Source organism: Hirundo rustica, chromosome 6 (genome assembly GCF_015227805.2).
Source record: "Hirundo rustica isolate bHirRus1 chromosome 6, bHirRus1.pri.v3, whole genome shotgun sequence".
Classification (NCBI taxonomy): Eukaryota; Metazoa; Chordata; class Aves; order Passeriformes; family Hirundinidae; genus Hirundo; species Hirundo rustica.
The window spans coordinates 51,117,470-51,137,658 of NC_053455.1; the positions used below are offsets into that span (position 1 = coordinate 51,117,470).

General features: G+C 36.3%; 1 long non-coding RNA gene across 1 annotated transcript; it reads right to left on the reverse strand.

The window, feature by feature from the left end:
* Positions 1 to 1,422: 1,422 nt before the first annotated feature.
* On the reverse strand, positions 1,423 to 19,852 carry LOC120754659 (uncharacterized). The gene is made up of 3 exons (XR_005701512.1): positions 19,717 to 19,852; positions 3,171 to 3,362; positions 1,423 to 1,993 (listed from the first exon to the last, which is right to left on the reverse strand). It is a non-coding gene; the product is annotated as an uncharacterized LOC120754659 (long non-coding RNA).
* Positions 19,853 to 20,189: the final 337 nt, after the last annotated feature.

Genomic DNA, 20,189 nt, shown 5'->3' on the forward strand with positions numbered 1-20,189 from the left:
CACTCTGGTAGAGAATTGATGATGGTCTGCCCTTAATTATAGAATATTGTCTGACATAAACCAAAATCAAACCTTTGTATGGCTCTGTTAACTAATGAGATAGAGCAGATACATTTACTTCCCCCTCTTGATTTTAGTCAGATGTTGGAATGAATTTTTAAAGCAACTGCTAAAGTAAATAAAAGTGAAGAGTTGACTGATAAGGCCAACACTGAAAGAATCCTTTGGGAATATCATCACCAAACTGGGTGGAACATCAGTTACAATTCTGACCCATATTTGGTAAAATAGCTAATCCTTTCCCTCTGAAAAACTCAGCTCTCACCCATCTACCATGAAATTAACTGAGAAAGGAAAAGACTTGGGTACTCTGCAAACAAATAACCTTATGAAATAGAGATCTTCAGATAGAGACACTCACTATAACTTCTGGCTAGTGGGTCTAGTGATTGCTTTTTTCTAATTCCAGACTGTTTCAAATACATCTTGAGATAAAGAGCTGCTAGAATACTGTGACGTGTCATTGCTGCTGTACTCCTACTGCAATTCACTGAAATTAACTTGGGACTTAACTGCCTCCTAATACCAGCATTTCCCTCTTTCTGAGCAAAAATGAATGCACTGCACAGTAGAACATAGTCTCCTATTATGAACTTTCTTTTTGTACTCTGAGATTTATCTCACTGTTGAAGATTTGAGTAGTCTGCACCTTTCCCTATCTTTATCCAAAAGAAGTTAATAGAAACAACTCTGTTACAAAGTTTTGAAATGTTGAAAAATGCTGCAGGAGACAAATGAAAAAAGAAACTCTGGCGACAGTATTCTTTCCAAAAAACATCTGATAGAAAATGTGTTTATCAGCCCTAGTGTGTATTTATAAGCTAAAATAATTAAAATACAATATCAATTAAAGAGACAGATGTAGATGTGGGAAAGGACTATAGCATATGTTTAGAATCATGTGAGCATGTTCCTATTTGTGAAAGATACTCTGTCAACATTTTTTTTAAATGTAAAGCCAGCATTTCAACCACAATTGTTAAATGTGGCTACAATCAGAAAGTTACTAGGCTAGTCTTATTCAGTAGATCTGTTCTCCATATGTAGTGAGTCCAAATGTACTCACTTAAGTGATAAAAATAAATTGTCACCATTTTTTTTACTCCTGTTAGTTCTGTACAGCCAAATACAGCTAAGAGGAAGTGAGCTGTATTCTAACTCCTGCACCACCACCAGATGATCTAGATGTCGGATCTCTATTATTGATGATACCATACAAGCCAGAAAGCACACAGCTTGACTGTGCAGGAAGACATGATGCAAAGGATGTGGTTTAATTAGGCAACAGGCTTTATTAACTCATCTGGCAGCATTATCCAACAATATGTCACACAGAGCAGGTCATTGCTCTTTCACTGATTATTCCAACCTATCTTGAAGGTTGCTGTCAACTTTTCCTCCTTCCAGACTAATTCCGGCTGTTGCTGGGCCTTATCATCTCCACATCTGTACCCCCAAGGGTGCTACCTGCATGGCCCACTGTGATCTTTAAAGAGGTAGACAAAGGCTCCAAACCATTGGTCTTGATCAAAGTGTGTCAAGGCGTAAGGTTGGTTTTTTCTTCCTCCTGGACCTCATGGGAACCGCAAACAACACATTGTATACAACAGATTACAGAAAGTGAATTACTGAAATTTTCCTATCTCAAGAGATCAGTACAAGAACGAAATATGGTTTCCCACTGGTGGTATGTTCAAAACTTCCATACCCGTAGATTTCAAACACCACTTCTAGATTTCACTTTGCAAATGGGCACTAAGAAATAGGTTTAGGTTCTCCGCGTGAAGGTAAATGAACATTAGCACAGGCTGCCAGGGAGGCTGCAGAGTCTTCATCCTTGGGGATATGTAAAAGTTATCTGGATATGGTTGGAGCAAGGGGTTGGACAAGATGACCTTCAGATGTCTCTTCCAGCCACAACTCTTCTGTAATTCTGAGTGCAAACATGAATTGGGTGTTAAGTGGTAAAATACATACATGGCCTCACAGACAGGCTGCCATTCTCAATTTTCAATTTTATGCTTTCCTTAGCACCTGAGGAACTCAGAATTCACAAATTATCATAGCAGTTAGAATTCCTGAGGAATTATTGACCATCTATATGGGTAATGGAACGCAATTGATAACTGCATGAGAATCTTTAGGTACAATTAGCAGTTGGCCAGAAGTAACTTGATGGATTAAGAAAACATGAGCAGACAAAAAATTCACTCAGAAAATCAGAAATCAGATCTTATGACAACCAGCTTTATGCCTCAACCTCACCTATTATGCTTGGGAAAAAAAAAAAATTCTTTTCTTCCTCCCTGTTGACTATTTGTGTGTGTATATATATATATATATATATATATATATATGTAGTACATTCCATTTTTTGATATATATAGGAAAATATTGCAGGCACTAGTTTGTTATTTGCAACTGGTATTTAGAAGCCAGCTTCATATGCAGCACTGCTTCTTCCCTCATGACATATAAAAAAACCACAGTAGCTACAATATGCTTCCACATGCTTAAGATGGTTTGTGTTTAACTTGCTGTATTTTCAATGAGGTACATTTAAAAGAAGAGCATGCCTGGCACCACATGCATAATTTTGATGAATAGACAAAACATTCTTATCTGAAGTATGCTCACTTTATTAAAAAGAGTAATCTAATCTTAGCCTTTATTCTGTTAAATCAGTCATGTGTGACCCATTACTAACCCACTAACATGGAATGTAACTCGAGAGCCAAAGAATTATTCCCACCATATTGCTTATCAGAGAACTGAAAAATAGGTATATACTATATTTTCTTGTTTAATCATTCCCAGTGGTGATTTATTGGCAAAGAGACTACATTTGTGCATCTCTCTGAGCCTCACTCTTCATCTGTTAATTCTAATTATCTTCTTTCTATGTTTGCATCTTTCACATGCCTTATTTGTATACATTCATACAAAGCCAGCATGCCACCAAAGAAATATTAAAAAACTATTTAGTGACTACCCAAGCAAAAAAGCCTGGCAGTTTTCAGAAAAAAAAAAAAAAAAAAAAAAAAAAAAAAAAAAAAAAAAAAAAGAGAGAGAGAGAGAGAGAGAGAGAATCAAACACAACCTTTTCTTACCTGTTCCAAAGAGTTAATTGTCTTGAATTACTGGACAATTTTCTTGAGGTCTACTGAAGTTCCTAGAAGGTCTTGCAAATGGGTGCTAGATTTCTGGGTTTATGGTTCAAGACTAAAAAAAAAATCCTAATCTTACTGAAGACAGCAGTTTCACTTTTTTTCTTTGCAGTTTACGAAGTGCTTTGAGGCAGCCTTAAAAGAGATGTATGAGAAAAGCTTATTACACTTATAACAGGGAACTCTATAGTTTAGATCTTTGAAAATCACAGAACTGCTACTATATATCAGACTTTCTTTTGGGAATTTATTGACCTAATATCTCACAAAATGGCAAATTAATATCGTGAGACAAATATTCAAAACTAGCATTTTGACATGTGCTTTTAAGACAGTAGAAGAGAGATGTTCTAAAGGACAGCTAGAACAAATCTGAATGAAAGACACAAGTTGTTGTCGGGGTCTTGGCTCTTTTGGTTTTTTGGTTTTTTTTCTTCTTTTTTTTTTTTTTTTTTTCCCCTAATTTCAAAACATAATTTAGACATTTACCACTGCTTCTTCCACCTTCTCCTTCTCTCAAACAAAAAAGCTTTATTTGAAATTTTAGTTGCTTCAGGAATGATCTTAGAAGTTGCTTTTGAACAGAGGGACCCAGGAAACATCATACAATATAAAAGTTAGGTCAAAATAATCTATGGGTTTCTGATGAAGAGATACTTCTTCATGGATCTTCTTTTCCTTAAAAATATAAAACAACAAAACAAAAAAAAAAAACACAACCAAAAAACCTCCCAATAGAACCACAAAACCAAGCTGTAAAATGTGCTCATTTTAATTTTAAGTATCCAATTCATATGAAGAAAAAAAATGAAAATAAAAATTATATTACTTAATGACAACTGTGAATAGACAATATTTGCCAAATGCAACTGGAGTGTTTCTGCCTCAATGGGATTGCTTTAAAAGATTAGCTAGAGAAACGTTATTCCAACTCAGTAAAGCTTAAACTATGCAAGAACCTAAAATAGCATTTATGCATCTCTAAGAATGCCACTACACAGCAGAAGTAAAATAAACAGGATGAACAGGTTTCCAGGGTTCTTATAAAGAGAGATGCATTACAACTTGTAGTGGAATCTTTTTAGCTGTTCTAATCATTAGAGCTGTAAGAGACCCTGCTATTTATTCAAAACAACTTCAAGCAACTCTAAAGGTCCCAGTGTGATGTTTTCACTTCTAATTTTCATAAAATGTTGATAAGAGTGGAATCAAACTAGTTAGTTATCAGTCTTGATGTTGGCATAATGTGACTGGAAATGTACAATTTGTAATTACTTGAAAGGAAACAAATTACCTTTAAGAGGAAAACCATAGGTAGAAATTGCAGAAATTAGATGTGTTAGGCTGCTCTTAAAAAAAAGGTACCTGTTATTTAACTTGCATTCTATGAGAAAGAATGTGTATGCAAATCAAGGCAAGTATGTGCTAGTAGAAACATGAAGTTGATGGCCGAGCAGACACTCTTTATCCATAATTTCCATGAAAAACGCTAATAGCAAGTGACTTTTTCATATGACTTATACCATGTCTCAGTTCTTAGAAGCATAATAGCAGGTGGAAGAATTGCCTGATGTTAAACTTTCATTTAAAATACCTCAAAATCAGAGCTTTGGAGTTTGGACTTTGAAATAAAGCTCAGACAAAAATCTCATGCAAAATCTTAGGCCACAGGTAATTAAGCAAGTGCTTAATTTTAAGCTTATTTTCAGTCTCACCTAAACAGTACAGTTAAAGACACATTCTGATGCATTTGAGAACCCATGCAAACACTAGGCTAAGTGGAAAAGGATACCAAGGAAGAACACAAGTTTCCAACTGTATCTGGACTTAAATTTGTCATGAAAACAGGCAAGCATTTTTCTAGTCCAGGAGAAACACAGAATTTTTTACAATTACTTTCTTGGTTGTTGGAAAAGCATATTTTCCTTAATTTTCTGCCACTACTATCTGCCTAGCAATCTTAAGGTGGGCATGTAGAATATGTTTCCTGAAGTGGAATCATCCTGGTTATTGTATTTTATGTTAGCAGACTATCTAAACAAGGAACCACTTAAAGTAAATTCTAGTCAGTCACTATATATCTCTAGACTCCAAAAGCCAGAAAGAATCACACTGATTTTTTTCATCTGACATTTTTATAAATAAACAATAGAATTTTCCCCAGATGTGGAATTAAAGCAAATAATTCTAAAAATTCAAACAAAAGAGTCAGAAGAGAGGAAATCTAATCTAATCACCCTGAGCCAATATTTTTTTTAATGCTGTTCATCTTTACTGAGGAACACGTTATTAAGAGCAGAAAAATTATGGCTGGGGGACAACTCCTCTACAAAGTATGGTGGTTGCAAAGGGAGCAGAACATATTGAGGAGAGTGTGCAACAACAAGATCACTGCATGAATTTTTACTGGATGATAAAAGGGAGGGACTGTTCCAAAACACAGCAATTGCCTTCTAGCAATAATCACCTCAGCCCAGCCTCATGCTGCTGAGCGCACAGGGCTGCACAGACACTTTTCACAGTGTGGAGTGGGATGGAAATTATGTCACATTGCTCACCTCCTTGTGACACACTACTCACCATGATACTCTGTTTTTCCATCACACATTTAATCTCTTAAATGCAAAATATGGCCCTTTGCTTTCCCTAAGCCAGAGACTATGACTCGAGGAACTTGAGCTGTGAAACCACCTCCTTTCCAGCTCTCATTCTTTGCTTTTTGATTAGAAAACTAGGTAACTTCAAATCTAAGAAATTAATTTAAAAAATAACCACAGCAACATCATAACCCCAGGACATCTAAGAGAAATTCTTTTCCCATCTGAAAATAGCATTGTCCTACCTTTTCTCCCTCTGAGTGACAAAGGGGCAAAAATATTGCATTATTCTTCCCTTCTTAGTGCCTGTACTTCTTCTGTGTATGGCATCTGACCTCAGCCTTCCCCACAACAGCATTCAGTGAAATAAAGCACCACTGATTCAGGAAATCTGAAGTTAAATTTCCTTAACCCTTGGCCTGTGCCTAAACTACAGGGAAAGCCTCCTTATCAAGACATAAAAAGTTTTAGTTAGGTGATAATAATGACCTGCTCAGAGCAGAACTCATTTGGCTGAACAGGATGTCACTGAAATGATCTCATGATGAAGCAGGAATTCGTATTGGTTATGCTTATTGCAAAGGTATATCTATACTACCGGGGCAAAGGCTCCTTCAGACACAAATTCAAATCCTTTAAATATCATAGTCCCATTCAATATTTTTTTCAACAAAACAAACACATCTCAAATACTTTATTTACAGATAGAATGAATTATACTGATGGGGAAAAAAAGAGACAGAAGTTATCTTTTACCAATACTAAACTTGTTCATTATATTTTTTGTCAGACTTCAACATAGATCTCTTTTTAGGAAAATGCCTACTGTTATGTGAGGTGGTTGAAGTGAATTTTCTATCTAGTCTGGTAATACCAAGGTATTTATTTTTCTTAGTTTCTAAGGGTAAGTAAGGCAGGTTCCTTTTAATGACCATGACCAGACTGCCCCCACTTTAATCTCTTCTTATTGTTTCCATACATGGAAATGTTTAACAACTCATAGAAGCTGTTAACTGAAAATTGGCACAGGGGAAACAATGCTGTAACTCATCAGATGTAGTCAGCTACTAACTGAAAGGATGTGGAACTTTAAAATTGTATGTCACCTTCCACTGACTCAGTATAACAAAAGCTATTTATAGGTTCTGTGAGCCAGAAGCTCTCCACAGTCTCCAAACTGTCCTCAGGAGTGGACATCAGTAGCTATTTGGTAGCAGGGGATACCAAAAGTATTCCTGGAAGAAGCATATAATTTTACTCAGCAAATAATTTTCCTGTTCAAAAAGAGCAATCACAAGAAACAGGCATATCGGAATGGATGCAACTGTCCTGAATTCCAGACAAGAACAGGTCTAATAACCTTAATAAGAAAATGCCACTATAACTTAATTCTGCATGTCCAAAATAATTTCTCTTAATAAAAGATCAAACTTAATATTCTTAATATCAAGAGACAGGATAGCTTCAGGACACTCTATCAGCTCCACTTCTCCATTGTGCATGTACTAAAAACTGTCTCTTTATATCTGAATATCTGAAAGCCATACGGCATGACAAGAGCTGGAGCAATATATATACACACCACAAATTAGATTTGCTAAAATTACTCTGCTTTCTTTAGCTATATTAAAAGAAGAACACTTTTCAGAAATCTCTGGGAAAGACTTTTGTGACAATCCTATACATTTAACATTCATCATCCTGAGTACCAAAAGACAGTAGTCACATTTGGACTATTAGATCCTTTTTCTTTCATTTTCCACTTGATTCATGGCTGTTTATGCAGAACAACTTCTATTCATGAGTGAAATGTTACCAGCCACCATATTAAAACTAACAAATTTTCATGAAGTTGTGTAGTCTGTTTCTCAATTCATGAAGAGCATTATCATTACTATTTTTACAAGGAAAAAAAGGGAGAACAAACAAACAAACAAAACCGCAAACTCAAAACAAAACAACCCAAACAAACAAAAACAACACCACCACAACAAACAAACAAAACCAAACAAACATAAACAAAACAACAAAACCAAAACAAAGCAAAAAACCCACACCAAACCAAAACAAAAAACCCCAACCCAACCCTAAGTCAGGGAGCCCTTCAATCTGTATTTCTCTACTTAGAATAAACATGACATGTAGACATAGAAAAAACTATGTTATTGCAGATGTTCTGTCCTATATCAGGTCTTGGAACCAGAGACACTTTGTGTGGAATATATGCATGTTGCTATGTATGTATGCTAAACACATATGATGTCTCCAGACTAGAATGTGATGTGAAAACTGTTGTGGGAACAAAACCAAAACTTTATGCAATTTAGCTGCAATGAAAACTACAATAAGTTATGGACTGAATTAGAAGAATTACTCATGGAGTCTTAGTATTAAAAGTAATAAAAACATTTCCAACTTTGGAGAAAGAGTAGATTTTGTAAAGGCTGTTGTATCAAATCTAGACTGCAGAGATGCTGTTGGTTTGACAAGAAAGTTTTATGTGGCAAGTAAGGAAAGGGGTCCACAAACATCCCATCCTACTCAAGCACCTTTCTACTTGAACTCAATTAATTTTTTTTCAAAAAGTGTTAGGGAGATTTATTTTCACTCCATCAACGAACATATGGGCTGAAACTTCAGACGTTGCCACAAAATTAGATTTTCATCCTTTGGTCAGATCTACCCATAATTTCTTGCCTGAATCCTTTTCAGTGGTAATTGAAAACAAAAATGCTAATGATTACATGCAAATGTCTTTTTTTAAACTGTTGGCAGTTTAAAGGAAGAAAAGTTAGGGGTGTATTGCTGCTAACCAAAATTCATATGCTGTGTTAACTTCTACTGCTTACTGCTTGACTTCCTGAATTTTTTAGCAGGGGAAACTTCTTGAGACAGTGCCCATAACCACACCATTTCTGAATGAGTGAGATTCATATACGAGTAGCTTTCTAGAGCGAAAATGAAGGCTGGCATTTTGAAGAAAAGAGCTGCTGTCTTTGTGAACAAGACAGAGATACAAGAAATATTCAGAACTGGATTTCATAGGTATTTCAGTAGAAGAGGGATCCATACAAAGTTCAATCTATAGAGAGGTTAACAGTAGTGTGGCCTTCTCTCTGAAGAATACAATAAAATTTACATCATGGTTTGATGACAGGGAGCTCAGTAGCAATGCTGGTTTAAAACCTTGAGGCTTTTTTCCTGCCTTTTGGCAAAGTTTGCTGTCAGTCTCATTGTGTTGACAACTCATGGAGATGTGCTGTGAACATTTCATAGAACCTGAAAAAACAACCCCCTCCCTTTTTCTTTTTTTCACCAGATTTTTTTTTTTATTTTTATTTAGCTCATAAGTTATGTGCTCTGACTTCTTGCAAGAGACAGAGAATGGGAAGCAAGACTTCACTGTGGTATCCTCAAACCCCAGTAGAATTCTGTTATGAGACTGACACGGACATCACGTCCTCTCCCAGTTCCTACAATGTCAGCCTGAAGAAACAGGATGACAATAGCAGATAATACCTCAAGAAGCACAATACTGAGAGCAAGCCCTGCCACACCCCCAAACAAAATGTGACACCAAATTTAGCAAGCAAACATTGCCCCATGGTCTCTCCACAGAAGATACAATGGCCAGGCTTTTCCATCTCCTGCAGCTCTTTCAAAGGGGAAGGGAAAGAATACCTTTAGCCAACCCCAGACACCAAAAAGGGATGGCATGAGATGAACCACATAAAGGACATTAGAAATTCCTTTTAGAGTCCACTAGAACAGGGGGAGGTAAAAGATTCAAGCAGCACTACAAGTTTCTGAAAGAAGAGGTAAAAATGCACTGCTTGCATTCTTAAATATTACAGGCACCACTTCTTTTATTCCATGTACTCATCTGTAACCAGTTCTTGAGCAAGATGTTTTTCCATATATGCAGCAATTTCTGTGAGCAACAGATGAGAGAGGACCCTCTCAGATGCAAGTGTTCTAACAGGATGTCCCCTTGGGTTTACACCAGAAAGTGAAAAGTAGAGGAGGGTTGTGCGGAGAACAAAGATAAAATTGTACTGCGTTCTAGTGATTCAAATGAACCTTTGTGACATTGTTATTCAAGGAACCTTTATGACATTGTTATCAAGATCATTCCCAGGGGCAGTGTCAACCAACCAAAATGCAGATACAGCTGTATAAATTATCCTGATTGTGATTTGAATAATAATGGAAGGTTAATGGTAATTTAAGTGGGAGTCTCTGCAGAAGGTACCTAATAAAAAAGTGTATTCTGGTCTGAAAAAAATGGAAGAGTCATGCTGTTGAAAGACTGTTTTAATATGCAATGGATCTTCAAGGAAGTGAAAATAAAGCATTTATACACCTTTGATGAAAATGATTGTGACAGACTTACGAAACTGTTATATTAGAGACTGATATAAATCTGGTTTATTCTCTACAGCTTCTGTATGAAATAGTCATATAAGAATGATCCATGAGTATTCGTAGCTAAAGGTTCAGATGAGGTTAACCTCAATTGTGCATTCCCTTTTCTTGTTTGTTTCTCTTTTTCTCAGAGGGTCAATAAAATGTCAGAATCACCAACTCTCAGGCTAATGGCTTTAGCTTTATGTGGAAAAAAATGAAAGTTACTTTGCAAGAAAGCATAATTGCTATAGAAAGTTTTCTTTCTCTTTCTCTTAATAGAAACTGGTAACAACTTTGAAGGACAGCTGTGGACAAAATTATCCATCAGGAGAACACTACTTACTGGCATGCACTGGCGAAGCAAAACAAAAAAGCTCATGTACAAGGAGGGACAATTATTACATATCACAGAGGAAGGGGTTGGTTTTATTTCTAATTTTAATATACAAGAAGTTTTTACTTTAAAAGTTTGAACCACAACATCCATTTACTGAGAACAAAACAAAAATGTCTAAAACGTACAACAAAGGATCTATTTCTAATTGCAGTAGTTAATCCTGTCTTTTACACCCCAAATACATCATTCTATAACCAGAAAGAGACCACTAATTTGTTGTAGATATGCTTTTTCATATCTAAAAGACAAGAGGTTTGCCTTTAAATTAAAAAGTCAGCTCACTGATAATGGAACAGTGAGCAGGACTTCCCAGATGTAGCTGAATTCAGTCATATTAAAGGAGGAATAAAAAGTCTACTGCATAGGACTATTTGCAGGAAATAACATGTGATATGTTCTAGGAGATTTATTGCTTATGCAAAAAGACCCATTTGTTAAATATGAATATGTTAATCCTAATAGCTTCCATTTTTCTTAGGCTCTCATATCTTTCAAAAGATTCTGACTAAGAAAAGGATGGAAGATTTATTATGATGAAAGTGGCCTAGCTCATAAGTGCCTTAATTAAAGGAATATGATCAACTTAGAATAGTTTGTACATAGATATATAATAGATAGTTTTATCTGTTGTCCTAAGCAGCATTTTGTAAATATAAATTAAAGGTTTTCATGGGAAACCACAGTGTATGTATGATGTTTATTTTGCATATTGGACAGCTGTTTGGTTTGAATTAATTTCTCACCAGATACTCTCTGTGTAGCACTGCAGAAATGTGCTCTCCATTTCTCATCTTCTGGTAAAGCTCCCAAAAAGTAACAATTTTAGAACCCTTTTTTCACTAGAAAAATTACTATAAATCAGCAAGTAGTGCCTCACAGGCTAAAGGGCAGAGACCGTACCTGCAAGTCCTTTTAATAAAGTTGACAGTATTCTTTTCATGTTGCAGTAAATTTCAACTGAGATAATTAAACTGTTATTTTTAATGTTTCCAGCCAGTGTATGAGAAAAATACAGACTAGACTGCAAGCCTGAAGAATAGTGTCCAGAAGCATTCTTGTTACCCTTGACCTTGTCTGAAAGCTCAGTTTCCAGAGACCCCTTGTCTTCTGAGAACTTCCTAGCAAAAATGCATTAACAATGAGTTCTGCTCTGTATCATCCTGCAACACCACTCATCTTGCACAGAAATGAAAACAGAAATGCTTACTTGCATAACCCACAATACTTTTTGTTCCCATGGTCTTTGGTCTTGGTTAATGTGCTTATCAAAAAGAGCATTGGAATGTTACCAGCTTTGCTTGAAATAAGCAATATGGCCTCTTAAAAGAAAATGAAAGGCTGTCCACTTCTCCCTTGATTTAGCTATTTATTTTAAAACTTTTGTTTCTTTTTGAATTAAGTAGCCAACAAAAATCATAACTGACAAATCAAAAAGGTAGGGCTGAGGCTATAAGTGACAGTTCACCGCAGGTAAATTTGGCCAGAGCACTTCTCTGTTTTGGTATTTGCAAGAATATGCTCCAAATAAAAGCTTTCTGCAGCCTTGGATATAAACTACAATAATTTCCACAGATCTTAGAGTCTGATCCAGAGCATCTGCTTTGCTGCCTCTCCCAGGGTTAATATTTGTCTGGTTTGACCCATATTGAGAGGAGAGATCATTCTTTCCCTGCACCCATGTTTGTGAACTCTAACTGGAGCTATTCTGGATTCTGCCGTCATGAAAGTTGAGGGTAGAGTTATACTTTTCCCTGCCCTCTGAGGCCATTCCAGCGCAGTCCACCATCCTGTCTGGTGTGGCAGATTTTCTGATCTGTATTCAAGCAGTATGACATGACAGGTAGTGCATTTTCTGAGGATTATTATATGCTTTGGATAGTGTGATAAGGCAAGAAGCTAAAGACTTTCCATTAAGTGTCTTTTTGCGATTATGAAATGGAATTTTTAAATCAAAAGGGAGAGAGAGAAAAAGAATCAGAGTCCTGGACTCAGAGGGCATAATTGACATGGCTATGACATCACTGACAGCCAGACAGTAAGCTCTGACTATATCCAGACTTTTAAAACCATTCCATAAACACAATTAAAGAGAATTTTATGTTCAAACTTTGTATAAATACTGTAGTGAGAATTGACAATGGACTCTATGCCTATTTTTTCTTCAGATACTATCGATAAATCTGTATAGAACAAAAGCAAGGCTTTGATTACTTTTGCTTTAATAGTATGAAGCGGTCAGAGTTTTACTATGATTAAGAAAGAGCTACCTCTGCATGCAAAACTTGATCTTTAATGCCCAGGTCAGCCAGGACACAGGATGAAGCTTTTGCTAGAGTTTTGTTGAGGTTTTTCTAAGAACTTCAGTGCATTTTATGCTGTCTAGAAAATCACTGCTAAAATCACCCAAAGCAAGACTTTAGGCTGATGAATATGCAGAAAACTGTGTTTGGGTGCAGGGAACTTATTCACTCATTATTTATTAAAAAGTTTTTAGCTGTGTTTTCTTTAGTTTACCTGTTTGGCTACATATGCTATGGAATACAGTTGTACTGTTTGTTCAGATGCTGTGAGCATAAGTCAAAAACCAGCTAGGGTTTTCCTGGTATTCATTATCAGCAATATAAAAAAGAAGAGATTTTGAATATAACAAAGTCATTAATCAAATTAGAACCCGGAATATAATAATACTAACTACTTTCTTAGATCTTTGCCCAGGTGACATGATAGCCTAAATTTACCCTAAAAATACTGGCATTTTCTAAATTTCATTTTATTACTTTGTTTTGGCTTTTTTCATTTACAGTCTGGAATCTGAAAGAATTTTGAAGACAAAATTCCTTCCTATTGGGTTTTCTAGCTAATGTATACTCCCTGTACATCTCCTGTCACTCCCCAGTCCTTTATTATGAAAGGTCAAACAAAAATTCTCCCTCTGGTTTATGACATATAATTTTACCATCAGGATAACCTAAAATTAAGCTTGTAGTGTGCAACCTCATTTAGCCAAAATAAAATTTCCATCAGGGTTCTGCAGCCACTCTGCAGGACTTGGCCCACCACAGAGCTAGGTTGTGATGAATGTTGGCCACAAACATTCCAGGAGGTCAGCATCCACAGAACCCAGCTTCACTGGGGGAGGAAAATGTGGGGGTTTTTTTCTACAGCTGGTAGCACTGGCCTTCACTTCTGACACTTCCCCTGAAATCTGCCCAGAGGACGGACATGTGATACTTCTTGAGGAGTACTGTTCTACAAAGAAATTCAGCTTGTGCAATACTGCTAGTAAAGGATGAGTAGGAGAGGGAGAGAACTGAAATTCTCGTAACATCTTTCAGAATACAATTTCTGTTTATCTGTAGATAGGCTAGAATTCCTGGTAATTTTCAGCTGTCAGAGTTTAGGAAAGAAATTTTCTCTTAATTTCTAGTTGTTGAAGTCCCAACATTCTCTGAAGTCTTAGGGGTTTTTGTTTGGTTTTGTTTCCAAAAGAAGGAAATCAGAGTGAAAAAGAATCTTTGATTTCTATATAGACCTAAAATACCTTTATCGCTGCTGAAGTTTTTCCTCTAAATCAACTTGCAAAAATCAAAACCAAAACCTAGACAAGTTGAACAAGAACTCTGGTATTACCTGAAGCATGTCCAGTTATTTGCAGTGCTCTGAGAAACTCCTCTTATGGTGTCATATCTTAAATAAAATTGACTACAACAGAACTTTGAAACTACAGTTATATCATACCAGAAGTTATTTCTCACATTTTTCTTAACAGCCCTAGATCTTCCTCTATTGACTGACTTATTGAACTAAAACATGCAAAGGAACTTAAGATGATTGGTCTTAAAACAAAGAGCTACAGGACTAATTAGAGGTCTGCAAATATTTTAAGTGAAGAAATAGCAGATATTGTGAGAGCAGATAGTGTGAGGTGAAGAAGCAATGTGAAATAACCAGTAAAAAATGCTAACACATGAGCAAGAAAAATATAAAGTAGAATATAAGGAGAGTTTTCTGGGTTTCCCACTTCTGCTTGCAGAATACTACAAAATTCCTTGGGTCTAGAAGGAGCACACTCATAGTATTTTATTTCCCATCCATCTTTGATCAGATATTGTCAAGTGTACCCAGTCTGCTCTTTGCAAACCAAAGGGAAACAAATCAAAAATATCCTCCTCTCACCCAATTTGTCACAGAATTGTGGGGTTTATATCCAGTCTAAGCTGCCAAACACCAGGCCTTGTCATTTTAGCTCCAGACACACAATGCACAGTGCTGAGCATCTATTAACATGAAGATACACACACCAGTTACCCTTCACAAGTGTAGGGAGTGGATGGATAGAGTGTGACTCTTAGTCACAGACTTTGCAGACATAAATTTTGCATACTTTTGAAACAAATTTTCTTCAGCTTGAATAGAAATTTAAAGACATTACCATAACACATATTACTCATACAAAGTAAGAGCCTTAATAGTTTTCAGTGCAACACCCACACTGCTCCAAAATTCAGTAAGAAATGGGTTTTAATCTAATTTTTTAATGACCCATTAACGACTGAGGTACCTCTATCTGAATTTTGTTCCTTAAGATAATACATTACCTTTAGATTGGACAATGTGAGGAAGAATCTTTTTTTTTCAGGCTTTTTACGTGGATGGGAACCAGTGTGCTCCTATAGAAGAGCATTGAATAATCGTGTAAAGTAGGACCACCCAACATCTGTCTATATTCACTTGGAAGTCAGTTTTATATTCCTCTGCTAAAGGACTTGCAGGAAATTTATATGCAATACATGGGTGGGGTGGGATAGAATCCTTCCTCTTTCCTTAATCACATTCAGGGAAAAGTGATGATCCATTTTGTCTGGTTTGCTCCATTACTCTTTCTAAAATTAACTCGCATCTGACATTATAACATATGTTAAATATTATGTAAGTGGTCTGTTCTATATTTGGTTTATTCAGTCATAAATCCTGGCATGTATGCACGCACACACACAAAATAGTGCTGAGGAAAAAAAAAAAAAAAAAAAACAAAAAAAAAAAAAAAAAAAAAAAACCAAAAACAAAACCCCCACAACCTTGTGCAGACAAAATGAAATTGGTAAAAGTTGGAGTATTCCTCCCAAGTCCATCAAGGAGCTTCAATAATCCACTGACATGAAAACTCACAAGATGTTTTCCACCAGGGAAAATATTTTGCAGGTGGATATGTTAGTTTACTTTGTAGTAGTGGAATTTTCACAGTCCAAGAGATCTTAAGAGCGACAGTTATTTATGCTGAAACAGGCTCCAGTCTGGCATGACCAAGGTGAGCATGTAAAAGCCAATACATAATGGCCAAAACGAGTTAGGAACTCCCTCCTTGTCTTTCTTACTTGTCTTATTTTCTACTGGTTAGCCAAGAGCATAAAGATATCTCTATAACTGCAAAAGTAAGGTTTTGACTGGAAGTAAACTTTGGTTTTCTGAACTGGTCTTTCAGCTTTCCCAGCATATTTCCCCGAAAGCTGTGCACTGTTTAGTACAAAATTTCCAGCATGGTCTTACATCAGTAAGACAATCAATATTACTGGTTTCATTTGATTTGGCATGTCTGAAATAAAATAGAGACACTGAATTATACATAGAACACCATTTGTATTCTAAGGCTGCTGACTTTACTTTCTTACCAGTGTTTTGAACTATTTAAGAGCAGAAGGATTTCATACCACAAATGATGTAGTGAATGTAGGGTCTAACAGCTACAGAAATGCTTTGACAGTAAGAGGTAATATAAAAACTCTGTCTTCCCTTCTGCTCCTTAAATACCACTTTCTGAAAATAGCTTGAAAGAACTTGCTTATAGGGGTGGCCTGAGAAGGACAGGCACAGACAGCTACAGCAGAGCTGGCAGCAACGCACAGCTTAAGGCTGTTACAGACATTTCAATCAGCTGACAGAAAGGTGCCTAAATGTCTTCAGCAGAGGACTGAGATTGTCCAGTCCCTCAGTTTCAGAAATTGCCTGGGGCAAGAACAGCTCAGAAAGTGAGATATTGTCTAACACTCAGCTCTGAACTAGAGACAATTATCCAGAAACTGCTGCTCTCCAGTTATTCTGGGAGCCCCAAAGCCTTGTTTCTCAGGAAGGTGTGCCTCCCATTTCCTTGTACAACTCCAGAGAACAGTCTGTGTCTTTCTTTGATATGGATGTCAATTCCTATCAGTCCAGACTCAAGCATTTTTCCTGTGCTTTCTGATGGTATGGAGGACTGGTCGAGCTGCTTCTAACTCAGGAAAATATTGTATGGACATTTCAGTAATAAGGGCAGAATATACAGATCTGTCAAAGAAACTTCAGCAAGTGTTTAAAATGCGGTGAATCATCAGGAAGAATATCTCTGTAATTAATTAGTTCCTCCTGTCACAAGCCCTGAAACGAAAGAGCTGTTCTTAAAATGTGAACGAAACCACAGGTAAGTAAGATTTTTTATGTAGTGAAAGTTACTCAAAATCTCCCTTATATCAAATTATCTCATAGCTATAATTATCTCCTAATTACATGTTTATTTGTGAATTGAAGTCCAAGCCACATATAATTACTTCTCCTCTTGGTCACTGGTACTGAAAAAACCAACTTTTATAGCATTAAAGCAACAAAGAAATTTTCATATGCCAAGGTTCACACTGAGGGACACCAAAGCACAGTTGAAAATGAGCACCAAAAGTCTTACTCTGACCCACATAACAAAGCAGGACATTGTGAGAGCCTGATTATATTCAGCAGCAACTCAAGACTGAACAGATAGTTCATATTCTAAAGTGATTCCATCATGTTGAACTACTGTAAAAAATATTGGAAAACAGTGCCACCATCATTTGGAATGAGAAATATTTTGCTTTTTTCTTACTACAATATGACAGATGATGGTCTAACATGACACCTCTGACCAGCAGAGATCACATTTTAGCCAGCACAGGCTACAGGAGTGAGAATTAAACACACAGTAGCCTGCTTAATCTTTCTTGGCAGGCAGCTGAGCCTTCTACAAATGTTATTATCTTACTATGATACCAGACACTTCAAATACAGCAAGTGTAGAGGTCCCAGCCCTGGTGTAGCTGGTTTTAAGAACTGAAACTACCTAAGATATCAAGCAAGAACAAAAGCTACTCTTTAGTCCCTAAAAGATAGTTTTCCATTCTCTTGTTACTCAAAATCAGCCAGAACATCTTGCAGGGGTCTGTTTTCTTGAGTATGTGGAAAGCTGACAATTATTATTAACTGACCTAATACTGATCTAGGCTGTGTTGCTGCCTGGTGGGCTGAGTCACACAGAAGGGAGTTAATTATCATAGGAGGGAGAACAGAGATTAAAGAGATAATATTGGAAAAGCAATATTAAACAGCAATCTTGAAAGAATGAGATAGGTAAATACTTAGAGAAAGAAAAAGGGAATCAAATAAGATTGGTACCATTAAGCAATCTGCTATAGCATCTTATGAACAAATTTCATTATATCAAAGAGACTATGCATTCCAGCTTTACATATAAAAATATGTTACAGCAACATAGCCCCTGCAAAGTATATTTAATGCACAATTTGAAATCACAGAAGGCATAAAAAATGAATATTTGCAGTATGGAACAAGTGAAAGGAACAAAATTAGGCCTGGGTGGGTAGCCTTAGTAGGGTGGAGCGACAATGATGAAGAATTATACAAGGAAGAAGAGAGCTCACTAGGTCCCTAAATAGTTCCCATCCAGATGCTTCAATATTTAGACTTTTTTCAAATGTATAGAAGGTTTTTTAAGAAAATGTAGCTTTTATTGAAGGAGTAGTTTTTATTGGACGGAGCAGGAAAAGGAGTAGAAGCAGTCATTGGGTGGATGCCACCTAAACCAGACATTTAGACTTTGTTTAATTTCATTGAAATTACCCCTCTCCACCCTGGCCGCAGCTGATGGACACACAGAAACACACAGACAATGTACAACACGCACAGGAGGCTGTAAAAAATGCCACTGTCACAGGTGTTTTTCCAAAACCTACAGAAGGATCTTACTAAGAGCTTTGTGAGCAAGCTGACTGTGCTTGAAGAGCAAAATCACAACCTTTTTGCCAGCTGTTAAACTCAGATCAACGAAGCTTCAGCAACAAACCTTCAACAAATCAACCAAGCAAAACGAAACCATAATCAAAAAATGAAACCAAAAAGCAGCATTACAGGTTCATCTGCTCCAGGGTTTCAGTTAAAACATCCTTCTACTGTTTTCAGTCACTTTCTCATTTATCAGCTACTCACTTTAAGACGCAGTGTGTGTTGAAGCTCTTCGTTTAAGGCTTTTTCTACACACAAAGCTGTGCTCCCTAGTGATTCTGATGTAATAAAAAGGTGTAAACCCCCTTTTCCTCAGCATATAGACACACTTCCTCTGTATATATACTTTTATCAGTCTAGCTTCATGTCAAATGGGAACAAACACCTGTCAGTGACATATCTACATTCACAGACATGAATTATTACATTTGATAGCACCAAAAAGAATCAAACCTGAAACATCCAACTGTAACCCTAACACTGTACATTGTAGAGGATACAATGTACACAGACTACCTAAAGGCAGATAAAGTTATGTGTAGGAAGATATGTATCTTTAAACCAAAAAAAAAGTCATTTTCCAGGAAAAGTTTAGTTAAAAATGAGGGACAAATTAAATTCTCCTAGAAAATAATACATGAAAAAAATAACGTCCACTGTAACATTTTTTGTTTGTTTGACAGGAGACACCAATAGAGGAGTAATGTCATAATAAAAAGTTAAAACACAGCTCTAGAGAGACCGATAATCACACTGGTTAAAAAATACTCAGGAAGAGGTAAATTTCACAAACCCACACCCAGACAAACATTTGCAATGCTCTACTTGTATACCATGTCCCTCAAAAGTCTAATCTGAATAGATGTAATTGACTGACAACAACCTCACCACACCTTCAGCTGAAGTCCATCAGTTTAAGAATATATACAAACTACATTTTTGTATTTCTCAGTAACATTTTCTAAGTAATTATGATGTTCTTGGCAGATTTCATATTTTTACTTACATTGGATTCTTGGAATATTGGATTCCTATAGCAGAGTACAGCACAAAAATCTGTTCACGTTTGATCTCCTGTTCACTTGTACAGCAGAGGTTTGCTGAAAGCAGGATCAAAGATTACTCAACTTTTTTTCTTTTCCTGTTTTCCCTGATGACAATTCCACACTAGCCTTTTTTAATTTTTTACTATTCAACACCTGATCTGAATTTGTGAAGCTAATTAGCAAAATGTCTACAGGTCTGGAGCAACATGTTTTAATTTTCCAAGAATGCTAAAATTCAAGTAAACTCCTGAGAAATTAAGCTCTCAAAGGCAAATGAATACTACTAATCTGAATTCTACGATTTTGTGTTGACATTGTTGAAATAGGTTTCATCTCATATGGCTATAGTTTGTACAGTTTTCATCTACTAGAATGCAAAATATGTAGGTGAAATGAATTTAGTGGTAAGCAGTCACTTTACAGTGATATGGTC